Source organism: Varanus komodoensis, unplaced genomic scaffold (assembly GCF_004798865.1).
Source record: "Varanus komodoensis strain SLA01 unplaced genomic scaffold, ASM479886v1 scaffold82, whole genome shotgun sequence".
NCBI classification, from domain to species: Eukaryota; Metazoa; Chordata; class Lepidosauria; order Squamata; family Varanidae; genus Varanus; species Varanus komodoensis.
In genome coordinates, this window is record NW_025336508.1 from 277,655 (window position 1) to 292,508 (window position 14,854).

Here is a 14,854-nt window from a genome sequence, read left to right on the forward strand (position 1 = left end):
TTACTGTAGCAGAAGCCATCTGGGCTCCACTGAGCACAGAATACAAAGTGCTTTCTGCGTGGCTGGACTGCTCTTCCGGGGACGACGGGAGACTCTGAACGCCGGTCACTGCTGCGTTTGTGTCCATCAGCACTTGTGCGGACAGATCCTTCGGACGAGGCTTTGCACCTTCAGCCACAAGCCCAGAGCACGGAGCGCTGGCCACAATGGGCAACACCCGCCAGCAGCCTGGTGGCCACATCTTTACACAAACTGACACTTAACAAGCCATGCTCGTGCGAGGCCATGATGCAATAGCTTTGTACTTTTACTGTGTTTATTATCAGTACTTTCTACTTTTTAGCAGAGACCCTTACCAACACAGGGGGCTGACCATAAAAATTAGCTGAAGAATGGTTTTGGTCACGTGTGATTACAGAAAGTGGAGAGGCTTCTTCCACCTCAAGTCAGCAAACGTCGCACTCCTGCTCATGCTGAAATGCGGATCCAGGTGGAGTTGCCACATGGGGAGGGTCCCAGGCATTGCAAGACCCTTTTCTGAAACTCGCCATCCAGCCATTTGACCAGGGCCCTCGACTCAGCGCGAAGGAGCTCGGTGTGCTCGCACAACCACCGGGCGCACTTTCTGAGCGGCCGCCACAAGCAGCCCTGCTCTCATCGGAGCCGGGCTGCGGTGTGAGAAGGGAGAGCTCACGCCATGCTTCCGTAATTCCCTTGAAGAGCGTCCACATCACTCCCGGCCGGACGATGTTGGGGGCTGGGTGCAGGGCCCCCCAGACGCCACTCCCGCCCTCTTGCGCTGCACGACGGCCTCCCTAGAGAGCTCCCGCCACGCCACCAGCAAAGGGGCCATCCAAGGACCTCCCTCCCGCAACATGCATCCGCGTCTCGGTGCATCCTCCCCCCAGCGGGGACGAGGATCGGCCATTTCTGCTGGCTGGACTCCTAAAGAAGAAGCGATCGCGCCAGACTGGGAGCCGCACCGTGGGTCTTGGTAGCGCCACGCAGGCCTTCTCACGAGAAACCATGTGTGCCCGTGAGCCAAGGGAGCTTTCCCGCATCCGGGAGCCAGGCGGGTCTGCACCCCGAGCAGGTCCCTGGTCCATGCACCCGGCACAATCACGGAGGTGCATCTCAGCCCCGTGGAAGCAGCCGTGGATCCCAGCCTCATCAGGAGCAGAGAACCTGCACACTTCCGATGCTGTTGGGCTGCGACTTCCACTGTCCTTGCCGAGCAGCCAGGCTGGGGCTGATGGGAATCGGGGCCCAACAGTACCCTATTCCATACGAAGTCTCTGTGAGCCCCAATCGGCTCCATCCAAGGGCAAACGAGCCGCGTGAGCGGCAGGACCAGCCCTTGCTTCCCATCTCGCCAGGCCAAGGACGGGGCACGCGCGCTCCCCGGATGCTTTCCGACTGCACCTCACCTAAGAGCCGCTGCCCGAGGGCAGCCTCGGCCACGGCTCTGCTGCGGAGCGGCCGGCCACGGGAGCACCGGAGCCGTCGGCGGGCGTTATGCGAGGGGACCAGGTGGGGACGTCCGCCCTCACAAGAGGCCCTGCGAGGGGCAGAGTCGCTCTTCGCGCAGGCCCGCAGACACCCAGCTTCCCACTAGGCGCTCCACAGGCATGCGGAAGCCGGGGAGCCCCCTCCAGGGGGAGACGCAGCAGCCTGACGGTGCCGGATCCCCATGTGCTGGTTTAATCATACTGTTCAAGTTTTCTCTGGATGATTTCATTAACTCTGGTTCATTAAGTCCCGCGTGATGAATTTCCTTGCTAATTTCTTGCAGCCGTGGGGACAGACGAACGTTCGAGCGATCGCCCTCCTCTCTGAAAAGACTTCCAAAGCAATCCATCAGAGCAGACTCTGGGCAGCTTCCAAAGCTTTGCACTTAGGACAAAATGCTGATTTTCTCAAGGAGAGAAGGGAAGGGCTGCATATGGCCTGATCACATGTCAGCGGCCGCCAATCAGAAGAAATGTCCCAGTGTGCCTGCCGCTTTGGCAGGAAACTCTCTTTGGTGGAAAACCCAAGTAGGGATAGCTGGAGCCAGGCCGGCTTGTTCTCATATAGGAAGGCCCCAAGGCTCAGGAAGGCCAAGCGTCTGGATCTGAGCCATCCAATTTAGCTAAAATCAGAACTGAGTGCAGCTGCTTTGCAGAGAACTGGGCAAGACAAGGGCAAACAGTGTTTGCCTCGAATTTTCCAGTTTCCAGCCCACTTAGTGTGCATTTTAATTTCATTTATTCCTTGCCACCATCACATCAGGCCTCTCAGAATCATTCTCCCTTTTGCAGGGCCTGGAGGACTGAGGACAAGGGGGACCAGCTGGCCTAAGGGCAGCCAGGGAGTTCATGCCAAAACCAGGATTTGAACCCAGGACTTCCCTGGCCCCCGTGTTACACGAGCTCCCCTGATCTAATTCATGTGCTTAATGGATAGGAGAATTTGCCTGTGCAGGAGAACAGCCCAGAGGGTGGCGCTCCCTGGGACGGGGAACGCCGTAGCCCAGCGGGAAGGGGAAAGGGCCACTGTTCTGTGGCTGAGCTACGTAAGAACATCCGAAGAGCCCAGCAAGAGTCCAGGAAGCCCAGTTCATACATTGGGCGACCAGCCTGAAAGATCCGAAAAGCAGAATGTAAGCCCACCATCATCCTTCTCTCCAAACTCCCCGGTATTCAGAGGGACGCTGCCCAATGCCGGACGGATAGCCAAGGAATGCCTTCTCCTCTAGGAATGTGTCCAACCCCGTTTTGAAGCCCCCCAAGGTGGGAGCCATCACGAGGATGAACTCCAGAGCTTGGTTGTGCAGTCCGAGAAGGAGCAGCTCCTTCATCCAGCCTCCTTCTCCAACTAATCAGTCTCACGGGACAAGCCCCGCTCAACCAGGTGCAGTGGCGCCCTGGCTTACGAACTTAATCTGTTCCACGACTCTGGTTGTGACCCAAACTGGTTGCGAGTTAAGTCAAATTTCCCCATAAGGTTCAATGTATATAAGGTTAATCCAGTCTGTAACTAATTTTTTTAATCCGAAAAATTTGGAACCAAGTGACAAAGTACTGGACAGGACAGTGGAGAACACTAACCTGGGTGGGGGAGGGGAGGTTATTGTTTGGAGGGAGAGTCCCCCTCCATGAGGACATTGGGGGGAGCTCTTTCAGGGGTTTCCTCTCCTCTTTGTCTCTTAGCTGCAGGGTCAATTTTGGTGAAAAATCTGTCTATAGGCACTTGATTTTTCCTGCGCTGCATAACCCTCCAGAAATGAGACCACGCTATTGTTCATCAAATTCAACACTCTGTTGGTGACACTTATGTTGGGGGGTGCTTCTCAAAGAAACCCTGGTGGGGGGGGCGCTCCTGCAGGTAAGACGGGCACGATCTCGGCCACCCCCCCCAACCAGCACGATCGCAGCCAACTCCCCGCCCCCACCCGCCGCAACCTGAGTGGGGAGATGGCCGGGATCGCAGCCGCGCTCGTGCAGGGAAGACGTGCGTGATCGCGGGCACGTTCCGGCAGGAAAGGCGGGTGCAGCGCACGAGCACGGCTGCGATCCTGGCCATCTCCCCACTCGGGAGGTCGCAGCCCAAGTCAAGACTTCCATGATTTTTGTCCGCGACCCGATTTGGTCATGAGCCGAGGCGTTCGTGAGCCGAGGCAGCGCTGCAGTTTGGGAGAGGGAGGAAGACGGACCCCACCTCCCTTGCTTCACGCCAGGCCTAGCTGCCCACACGCTGACCCTGCCTCCCCTTCCCCATGTTTTCCCGCAAGCCAAGCAACGCGGCTGCCACAGTGTCCCTTGTGACGCAGCTCGATCATTTCTGCTGCTCTTCCCTGCTCTTCCTCCAGCTGGTAAGGCAGCCAGGCAAAATATTCCAAGTGTGCTCACACCGACGACGCGTGTCAGGGCAGAAAGATCCTGGTGGTTCTGCTTTCTGCTCTGTTCCTAATGGTTCCCGGCATGGACTCTGCCTTCCTCACGGCAGCTGAGCACTGGGCCGGCATTTCCACCGCCACCCCAGGTCCCTTTCTCATCAGGCACTGCTAGCCCAGGTCCCACCAGACTGTACTCGAAGCTGGGCTTTGTGACCCCAGCCGCACTGTTTGCACCGGCTTACACTGAGCCAAATCTGCAATTTTCGCGCCCCTTCTCCCAGCCCAGGAAGATCCCTTCAGAGCTCCCCCCAGGTGCCTTCTGGTTTAACCCCCCTAAATAATTGGGTGCCATCAGCACACGTGGCCGCTTCACTGCTTACTCCCAATTCCCGAACATTTACGATCTGCCCCCGTGTGCTGCTTCCAGTTCTCGGTCACGGCATGAACGGCTCCCACGTCCTGCTCTTGCAAGATAAGCAAACGTTACGCCTGAGGAGAGCCCCTCTGGCCAGTCTCCTCTGCAAAGAGGGCCGGAAGTCCGGACAGGGCGCGGCGACTGCCGTGAAGTGAGCCCCCTTCCCCTTCAGTCGAACACAAAGCCGTGGCAGGCGCAGGAGGCACCGAAGCGCGCTACGGCTGTGACGCGGCAGGGGGTGCGCGGGCACCCGTGCGTGTGCGCACCCGTGCGTGCAGAAGGCTGTTCACACCTTCTAGGTATGTCAGCGGGACTGGGCGCCGAGGCATTACGAAGCCCCCACAGCAGAACCCACGGCCAAGCCAAGGCATCCTTCACCGCAAAAAGCCCCTCTCATTTGATTTGTGAAAACATCAAGCCCAGATTACATGTCACCGGAAAAGCCTTCATCAAGGCCAAGGACGCCCAGCATCCTCTGAGTCACACAGAAGGTGTGCATAATAAAACTGCCGCAGCCAGACGGAGTTCCTGTCCCACCTTTCAGAAATGCAGCCCCTCTTGCGTGACAGGGAGGTCCTTCTCTGGTTGCTGCCCTAGGCAGAAGCAAGCGGAGCGGCCGGCGGGCTTTGCCGCCACACCAGTCCAGGGCCTGTCCTGCAGGTGCGACACTCCCAGGCTCCAAGACTGGCAGTGTGCATGAGAAGCCGCCCAACGGTCAGTGGTGGACAGAGCTGAGTTCTGCAGCAAAGTCAGCAAAGAGCAGACTTGGATAGCCGCAGCAGCAGCCCCAGCATCTCACTTTTCTCTTTTTGTTATTTCAAACAAAAAGCAAGTTTCTAGCCCTTGACTGCTAAAACAGCTTCGAAGGCAGTGGTCAGAGAAATCTCAGGAGCTGAGGAAAGGAGGGCGAGGCCTGCTCAGCAGATGCCACCATCCCCATCACGCAGGACGAGGCCTCGCGCCCTGCAAATTACGCCAGTTGGCGTGCAGCTCAGCTACTCTGACCAGTCCTGCAGTCTCTTTGGCAGAAATCTCTCCCCGCCCTGCTAGCTGAGCTCTTCTGTCACCAGAATTGCCTGGGTTTGGCCCCAGGACCTTCTGCGTGGAAAGCCATCGTCCTGACGTTCAACATCCGCCTATTTCGCAGAGCATCCTCTGAGTGGAGCAGGATTTAGCCCTGGGTGAATCCAGAATCACCAGGGGGTGAGCTACAAAACAACTCAGTCCTGGGCAACCTCCCGCGTGCCACCGGCAGCCCACTCTCAGAAACGGTGCCGTGAGCAGCCCGAGCCAGTGAGGCCGGGGGCCCACCTGGAGGGGCCGCGGTGGGCCCGCCCGTGTCCAGAGCCAGCCTCACTCCCGCCTGCCGGCCCTTCTTGCAGCTCTGCAGGCCAAGCACAAAGCCACGTCAGAGCACAGCGGCAGCCACAGTCCAGCAGGGCCGGGGGGAGCGTGAGCTCGCCCGCCGGAGTCCGCTCGGGGCATGCTTGCCAACAAGTTTGGCCACCGCTGGGCTACACAAATCTGAGGCTGGAGGAGAGGCCCCGTGGCCCTGGGCGACAGATGGCAAACAGGCCGTCCTCCCTGGCACCTGCCCGAAACTCTGTGGAAAACCGCTCTGCAAACACAGTCCCTCCGGCTGGAAGCCAAGTCCCGGCCTTCTCCCATAGCTTGCCCGGTGCCCGCAGCCCCTGCCCTCCCGCCCAGCCCCGGGCAGAGAGTCAAACCAGCAGGCCTGGGCAGGCGACCAGCAAAGTCCAAACAAGGCTGCCTCTGGCGTACGGGCCTTTGTGCCAGCCAGCCCTGAGGGACGCCTCGGGCCTGATGGCAGCCGAACCCTCGGGTTCTCTGGGGCCTGCTTCATTAACGACAGCCCAGGACTGGCAAAGGATCCGACCTGTCGCCTTAACTGGTGAGAAACACGGAGATTATTGCAAGAAAACGGTGGTCTGGCAAGAAATGTCCAAAGTCTCAGATCAGTCAAACAAGCAACACATTTGAAGGTACGGAGGTATTTAACGAAAGGAGAGGGACAAACGAGCCCGAGATCTTTGAACAACCACTGAGGTCGCCCCCAGTTTACTGCCTTTTCCTGCCTACGAAGGCTGCCAATCCAGCATCCCAAGGCAGAGCTGCTCCAAAGTGCCAATCTATATAATTTATTTGCAAGCTGAATTGCATAAATTGTCTTGGGGTTCTGGCAATCCTGCGGGGAACAAATGAATGAATAAGCCGTGTTCTGGAATGTTTCTGTCGTCTCTCATTGGCATCAAAACATCTCCAGCCGGCCCATTGCTCTTGCACGGAAGGGACGCTGCCCTGCAGACCCGGATTCTCAAGCACACAGGATGTGTTTAGCGGCTGAGCTGCTGAAAAATGCAACCCGCCCCCGCAACCCGGGCACCGTGGGGTTGCAAATGCACCTCTTTGGTGGCTCGGCAGTCACTTAACTGCTCCAGTGAAATGTGCCATGATATTCCAGGCCCATTTGAGATACTAGAAGTATTTCTAAGACGTCATGCAGCTAGAAGGTCCCCCCCAGGATCAGCTGGCCCAGCCCCCTGCCAAGGCAGAAGGCCCCCTGGATGGGCTGCTGCTGAGCGACAGGGACCCTCTGCTGCGGATAAAGACCTCCGATGGCCCTCACCCGGCAGTCTGCAGCTCGCACCAAGGGGGCCTTGACCCTCCTTCAAGTTCAGCCAGAATCCCACCACCCTCTTTTTGGTCCCCTGCTCCCGCTCATTCTGGCCCTATCCTCTGTGCAACATCAAATTTGCTCTACATCCTCCCAGATTCAGGGCCTCAGGCCAGGAAGCCAAATCCAGCCGGGGGGTCTTCCCTCGATGGCTATGCCCCCCTCGGCCACGCCCCCCCCCCGCATTTGTGCTCTGGCATTTGTACAGTTTTCTCTCCTATTCCAAGTTGGGGGGAACACACAGAGTTACTGGAAGTACATGCCTTATGCTAATGTGTTTGGGGGGTCTTTGGGGCCCACCCCTCCCACTTTTCCTTGCAGAACATGGGCTCCAGACCCTCGAACATTCTGGGCACATGCGACGCAAGATTGGCTCCCGCTCTGCCGAGCTTTTATTCCAGCGGGCCTGTGGCATGTAAGCGCAGTTGGTGCTGCTGCACGGTGCGCATTGCGCATTTAACAAAATTTTTATTGCAAAACATGTTATTTCCTAGGATTGTTCAGCGCTGTGGGCTCCATTTACGTGGTGAAAGGCAGGGTATGAATCAAATATATTAATTAGCAAATGCTGCTAATCAATGTGAATTACTGGAAATTTACAGCATAAGATGTCTCCATCTGGCCAGTCAGGATGGAGCATTAATCCCCAAACAGTGCTCAGAGGTATTTTTGCCAAATTTTCTTTTTGTAGGAAAAAAATATGCTAAATAGCTCTGCAGGCTTCTCCTTTCAGTTTGCAATAATGCAAATTATTTCAATATGCAAGCGGATATTAGGTTACTCTCCCATTTAAGGCAACAAATCTCTTGTAGGAGCTACAGGCCAGCAACATTTTGGCCACGTGAAACTCTGTGTCCTTCCATTCTGTACTTGTTTATTAAGTTTTATAATGCTACAGTTTCACAATATGGCTTTGAAAACAAACGATCAAAAATAGATTCTGAGCTAAATTGAGCATTTCATATCCAAAACCCACAGAAATTTGTTCAGAAATATTTAAAAAATGTTGACTTGAACTGCATCTTTCTGGCAACCGTTCCACCGTTGCATACACAAAAACGAATGTATGCATGGTGCACAGAATTTAAATCAATTGAGTCATATTCATTAAACCACCGGAGAGCTCATATTCAGATTCCTCCGCAGTGCATGCACTGAGCAATTAGTCATTTAATCGGTGGGTTTCATCCAGTCTTCCCTAACGTGGTGCCCTCCGTAAGTTGGACTCCAACTCCCTGCACCTTTGGATGGTGGGACTTGTAGTCCAACATGTTTGGAGCAGAGCGGACATGTTTGGGGAAGGCTGGTCTGGAAAAACCAGTTTTCTTGCAGTTGTTTGAAAAATACTGACCGTGGACGCGTTTCGACACACTTTGTGTCGCTGCAAAATTTCAGGAAGAGCCACAGCTATGGCGCAACCCTCGCTTGTTGATTTACGTGGAAGGTGCGTGGCCGTCAGCATTGCCCCCCTCGGCCTGCCCACTCCGGCTCCGGCGCCTTCCCTGGCCACGCAAAGGAGGCATTTAGTGGGAGATTAGTGCAGAGGAGGCGCTCAGGGCGAGGGCCGCTGCAACTGCAGGCGGCAGGCTCAGTCGCACAGCGGCTGGCCTGCGAAGACACGGTGGCCTTCGCCTTTGGCAAGGGGCTCGCCGTGGTCGGGGCCTCGCATCTTCCTCCGAAGAGCAGATACTGCCCGCTGGCAACGCACTTTGGAACGAGCTTCTTTTGTCAACCTGGCGCTCGGCACTCTGGGAACGCGAAGCACTTCACAAGGCCGCCTTCCTCAAGGCGATCTTCAGCCGCACCAAATGTGAGCAGCGCGCTGCACCCAGCCGTTGTCTCCTTGCCTCTTTCGCCTTCCGCTGCACTCTAAATTTAGATGGCACGCTCCTTGCGCCAAGCCAGGGACCTGTCCTCTGTCTCCGCCACGCAAAGCAGCAAACTCACGCCGTGTGACCTCTGCTCCGCCAGCGCTCCCCCGTCCCCCTCACTGCCCCCTCCCCTGGAATCCCCACGCAGGCCCCCCCCAGCCCCCCCCCCAGGGCAGGGGGAAGGCACAACTGCAGCCGTATTGTGAAGTGAGGCCAAAAGGTTAAGCACCGAAAGGCAGCGCAAGCAGCAACCAGGGGACGCGGGGTGCCCATGCCCCCCCCCCAGCCAGAGGCCGCTGATAAGAAACTGGCAGAGGAGAACGGAACGTGGCAGAGGCTCCACACATCCGTCCGCAGCCAGACCCACATGGACACGGCCACCCCCCCCCCCCCTCCAGGATCCCGTCACGTGCGTGAAGCACTTCAGACACTCAGCAAACATCACACAAACATGTCAAGTGCTGGACGGAATGATTAAGCCCTGCAAGGGAAGGAGCAGGGAGTTCCTCTCCATCTCCCACCACAGAGGAATCTCTAAGCAGCCGGCAGGCGAAGCGCTTTCCTAGAATCACAGGATAGCAGAGCGGGAAGGGGCCGCGAAGGCCGCCAGGCCCAACCCCTGCTGCTGCGGGACACCGAGACACACCATCCACTCAGATGACGGCCCAGGTGAGGTGCAAAGCTGAGGTGGAAGCTGCATGCCCCCCCCCCCAAGTATCAGACCCCGCGCTCCAAGGGGGGGTCAGCGAAACTGCAACGGGTCTGGCGAAGGAGGCCAGAAGCCAAGTCTTGTCTCATGCAGTGAAGGAACTGGGCAAGGTTAGCCTTGGGAAGACGAGGTATGATCACACTCACAAAGGGAACACAACCTGTTCTCTTTCATCCAGGAAACAAAATAACAGGCTTAAGTTACCGGAAAGCTTCAGCTGAACATCAGGAAAACATTCCGTGTGGCCACAGCAGTCGTTCCGTGGAAGCGGCTGCCTACGGAGGCGGGGGCTCCCCACCCCTGGAGCCATTCGGGCAGATGATGGGCAGCCATCTGTCAGGGGCGCTTTAAATGGGGCTCGTGCACTGAGCAGAGCTTGGGTCTCCACAGGCTGAGCGGCTCCCTCCAGCTCCGGGATCCTCCCAGGCCCCCAAAGGGCTCAAGACCCCCCCCCCCCAGTGAAGGCGAGGTCCTTCCTCGGGGCAACGGCTGCAGCCTGCGCTACGCCACCTCTGGGGCCCACAGGGAAATGCCCGGCCTGCGGAAGGAGCAGAACTGGTTCCTGATGAGCTGCTTCTCGGCAAGCCTCCTCGTCTCATTGACTCATCCTTCCTGGGAAAAGCCACCCCGCTCTCCTGCCAGAGCTGCACCCTTGCGCTTGTTTAAGAAGAGCCTGCCATGGCGTGGCAGCGTACCGAAGTCTGAAGCGGCGCACACCCTGCCTGCGAGGGGATACCCAAAAGTGCGGGCCAGGAACTGTGAGGCGGGAAAAAGAAGGGAACAAAAACCCGCATCTTATATTTTGGCACCGGGGCAAACCCCTTTTATGTTCCTGGCATTTTGATTGTTAATTAATGCTCGAATGCTATAAAGTTAATGATAGTGATAACATGATTGGTTTTATACTGATTTTATTTATATGCCACTGGTATTCTCTGCTGTGGTTTTATTCTTGTATTACATATTGTTATCACTATTTATTGCTCTTGGTGAATGATGTGCCCCAGTGAAGTTAACTGCCTTGTGAGATAGTCTATGTAGATCATGTTGTTAGATTTTTTTTAATAGTTCATATTCTGAGAGCTGTTGCTAACTAACTGGTTTATCAATGCCTTAAATAAATAAATACATCTTAGGGGTGTAACTGAACCTGGCACAGGAGGAAAACGGAGAGGCAAACCAGGCGGATGGGCATCCCAGTGGAAGGGGAGCTCCTCTTGCTTGCTCACTGGCACGTTCCGCTTTACCCCAACAAAGCAGAAGGGCCCCTTCCCCACCCGGTTCCGCCTGCCCCATTCTTGGGTGCAGTTTTAATTTCAAGGCGCTGCCGTCACGTCTGCCACAGCCAAGGAGGGAACAGCCACGTGACTATTCCCAAACCTGGCCAGAGCCCCTTTCAGCTAAAATGTGCATAAGATAAATCTGCATGGAGATCAGCAAACTATTAAAGCACCATTAGAAAAACTAAAGTGCGGGACTGAGGAAACAGGTGCCAAGCAGAACTCACAGCGCACACGCTTTTCAAGCACACGGTCGGTCGGTCGTGAGAGCTCAGAGGGGCCAGAAAATGCCCGGCGACAGGGGAGGGCCGAGCTATTCGGAGAAAGGGCTGCTCCAGGCCCCCCTTGGGATCAAGCGCCGTGACTGAGCAGCTCTCGGCTTCCGGCAGGATGAGGCAGGCCCCCCCCTCATGACTTATGGACACCAGGGGACCCCTTGAAGGGGAGCCACAGAAATTACAAACGAGCCAATCGGTGCGCGCAAACGGCAAACAGCAGAGTGCCTGCCTCTGCCTGAACATGTGAGACCACCGCTGGAGTGATGGGCTGGGGCTCGGGACCCCCGGGTGCCAGTCCCCACTGAGCCACGCTGCCCCCCGGGTGTATCTGGCCAGCCCCTGGCGCTCGGCCTCACTTCCCTCCCAGGGTCCTGGCGAGGATGAGATTGGAAAGCAGCCACCCAAGCTCCTTACAGAGGGGGGACAAAATATAACGCACAGCCGGGCTCTGCATACGCAGCAAAGCAGCGCGGCGCCAGACGGCCGGCCTTGCAGCCAGCAAGCGCCACTCCAAGCATCTGCAGGCGCTCAGACCACGAAGGGCGGCCTCCTTTCCACCAGAGGGCTTGGGTCGGGCCCGGGCCCATGAGGCATGGGGTGCTCTGCCCCCCCCCCCCCGCAGCAGCAGACCACGGGAGCACCGAGCCCGGCCCGGAGGCACCAGCTGGCTCCCTCTGGCAGTGGAGAGCCTGGGGCGCCATGCAGCGGCACTGGCCCGGGGCTCCCAGCGGGGAGCAGGAACGGAGCCGCCTCGGCAGGGCCACCGGGGCCAGACCGCGCAGGGCTGCGCTCGGCGGGCCAGTCCTTCCCGCGCCTCTCGGAGGCGTGTCCCCGGCTCAAGCGGAAGCGAGGAGCGCGCGCCTACCTTACAGGGCTGTTGTCGGGACGGCTGCGGGCAGGAATGTTCGAGAGCCGGGCGCGAGGGTACCGCGGTCGCCTCCAGCCCCGGGGCCGCTTCCTTCGGGGGTCCTGCAGTTCCGCTCTGCGGGGAAGCCAGTGCCCGGGAAGTTATGCCTCCTGGCGCGACACGTCCGTGGCAGCGCGGCGCGCGGGCGCAACGGCTTCTCGGGTGCCCGGGCAGGGAGGCCGCCGGCGGGCCACGCTCGCGGCGGGCCAGCATCGGGAGGGCCAGCATCGGGAGGGCTGCGGGCCGCAGGGGCAGCGCGCCGGCCGGCCGAGCGCCTGCTCTCCCCGCGCGTGGCTCTCCCTCTTCCTGACACCCGCGGCTGGCCGGTGCGGACGCTCGCCGAGCCGCGGACTGCGTCCCGCGAAAGCGAGAGAGGCGCGGGGACGGCACGGCCCCTTCCCGCCCCCTTCCCACCCGCCGTCAATTCCGACCGCCCCGCGCCTCGGCAGCGCGCTTGGGCGCACTTCCTAGGGAAGCCCGCCGCCGGCCCCAAGTCCCGGCCGGGCGGGGCGGGGCGCGGCGCGGCCCGCCTGGGGAGAGGAAGGTGCGCGGGACCCGCCCCTGCCGGCCGCAGAGGCGCCGCCGGGGAGAGGGGAGGCGCCCGGCACGCCTGGGGGCCGCCGAGCGGGGACGGCGCCGCGGAACGACTCCGGCCCGGAAAGTTCCAGGGGCGGGCCCGGGCCCGGCAGCGCCTCCCGCCGCACCGCCCACCTCCGCGGCGCCGGAGCGCGTTACTCACCGTCCATCAACCCGGAGGGGGACGGCGGCGCCCGCACCCGCGTCGGGCGGCCAGCGGCTCCCACCGCAGGGCCGGCGCACTCGGGCTCCGCGCGGGGCTCCGGCGAAGGCGGAGCGAGGCGGGCGGAGCGCCCGGAGCCGCCCCCTGCCCGCAGGAGGCGCCCGCTCGGCGCTCCCTTCGGCTGGGCGCCAGCCGCCGCTGCCCGACGCGCGCCCGGCTGGCACCGAACCGGCCGCCCCGCGCGACTGCAGCCCGCCCCGGCCGCGCTGCGGGAGCTGCCCGGCTCGGGCTGGCCGCCCTCTCCCGTTTCCCCGCGCCGGATCCGGCTCCGCCCGCGGGCGCGCTGATTGGAGGGGGCCGCCGGTGACGCGCCCTGCACGGGGCGCCCCGCCCCCCCGCGGCCCCAGCCGGGCTGGCCCGTCCGCCTCGTCGCCGCGCGGGGAGCGCCAAGCGCAGCCCTTCGCCGAGCGACCTGTAGCGCGCCGCCCGAAAGAGGCCGGGGAGGCGGTGCGAGACCCCGGCAGTTCCCCCGGGGCCCCTCTGCCCACGTGCAGAGTGCCTCTCCTGCGCTGGCGAGCCGCCTTCGCCCAGAGGGCAGCGGGAAGCCCCCACGCGGCTCCCGCGCCGAAGGTGCCGAGGGGGCCGCTGCCTGCAGGCGCGTCCCGGCGCCCTGAACTCCAAAGCGGGGCCGCAGGGCGCGGGGCTTTGGCAACCGGGCAGCCCCGGGCGCGCGGCCGCACGACAGACGGCCTTCGCCAGCCGGCGTCCACCGGATGCGTTGGACTACCGCTCCCATCATGCCCAGCCAGCGCTGTCTAGGAACAGTGGGGCCGTACTCCGAACAAGACCGTCGTTCGGCGCCGGAGCGCTGGTCCCCAAACACGCCCCATCCCCGGAGTCCCCGCGGCGCTTTCCCGGCCTTCTGGAGCCGGAAGCCCCCGCTGGCCCGAAGCGCCCCAGTGCGGGGGAGCCTCCCCTCCTCTCGGGCCCGGGGCGAGCCCCACGCCCCGGTGGACTCGGCTGGGCGCAGGAGCCCCGCGAAGGCCGCCTCGGGAAGGCCTGGCCGGAGACGCAGCTCGCGCGACGCGCACGCCCCCCCCCCCGGCCTGCTAATGGGCGCGGGCCCGATCCGGCGAGAGGGCGTCCCTGGTGCGAGCAGCCGTGCTGAGCGGAAGCCCCCCGGACCCGCGCTTGTCCCCGGGTTGCCGCGGGAGGTGCGACTGGCAGCGCCCGAGTCGCCTGCTCCTGCTTCCCGGGCGAGCAGCGGCTGCGGCTTCTCCTCCTCGCTTCTCAAGAGATCCCTGTTGGCTTTGGTGGTGGGGAAGACGAGCTCGTCTGCTGGCGAGAAGAGCAGCGGAGGAGCAGCGTCTCCTCGCCCCGTGCCCGGCTTCAGCGGAAATTAGACGCGTGTGCGAGGGAATCGCGGACGCGGTCTCCTAACTCCTAGTTCTGGGGTAGGGGAGCTCTGGTTGAAATTGGGGGTTTTTCAAACCCCCCAGACATTGGGCCTGGCAAACGATGAGTTCCCATGATTGACTCAGAAACCGTTCAACAAGGATCCTGTTTGTTTGTTTGTTTACAGTGTCTCCAGATCAAATCTGGATAGCAACATTCGGTGGCGGAATTAGTGTATTACGAATAATCAAGGATTTGGCATCTGCCCTCTCACCAAAGAAAATCAAGGGAGCTTTAAAACAAAAAGCAGAGGAAGTGAAGGGGATGCCTGAATAAAACTGCTCCAAATCCAGGACAAGCTCACGACCCCAAAAAATGGGCAGGAGAAAAAGTAGAGGCCAGAAGGGTGGCCCAAGTTCATCATGCGGCTGGAGGCCTCCTTTCAAAGCCAGGACTTCACGGACTGCGAAAGTGAATTGGGGGGCGTCCCATAGTGCAAAAGGGCTGCCTGATGACTGGAAGGTGCAGGCAACTCGGAGCTGGACCTTTGCAAGCTCAGTCCTGTGCGGAAGGGTGCCTGGAAGTGGCACAAGGGTGGGGTTGTTTCATGAGTCCTCGCCAGATGATCAATTCCTCTCTGACCCCATTTGGGACTTGTGCTTATTCATCAGGCTGCAATCTTGTGCAA

General features: G+C 60.0%; 1 protein-coding gene across 1 annotated transcript in view; it reads right to left on the bottom strand.

Annotated features, from left to right (window-relative positions):
* The window catches only part of LOC123036789 (interleukin 1 receptor accessory protein), a 45,218-nt gene extending 33,039 nt beyond the window's left edge, over window positions 1-12,179 (bottom strand). The window contains exon 1 of the mRNA XM_044456227.1: window positions 11,991-12,179. The gene's annotated coding sequence lies outside the window, so the exon portion shown is untranslated. The remainder of the gene's footprint in view (window positions 1-11,990) is intronic.
* Between the last annotated feature and the right edge of the window lie 2,675 nt (window positions 12,180-14,854).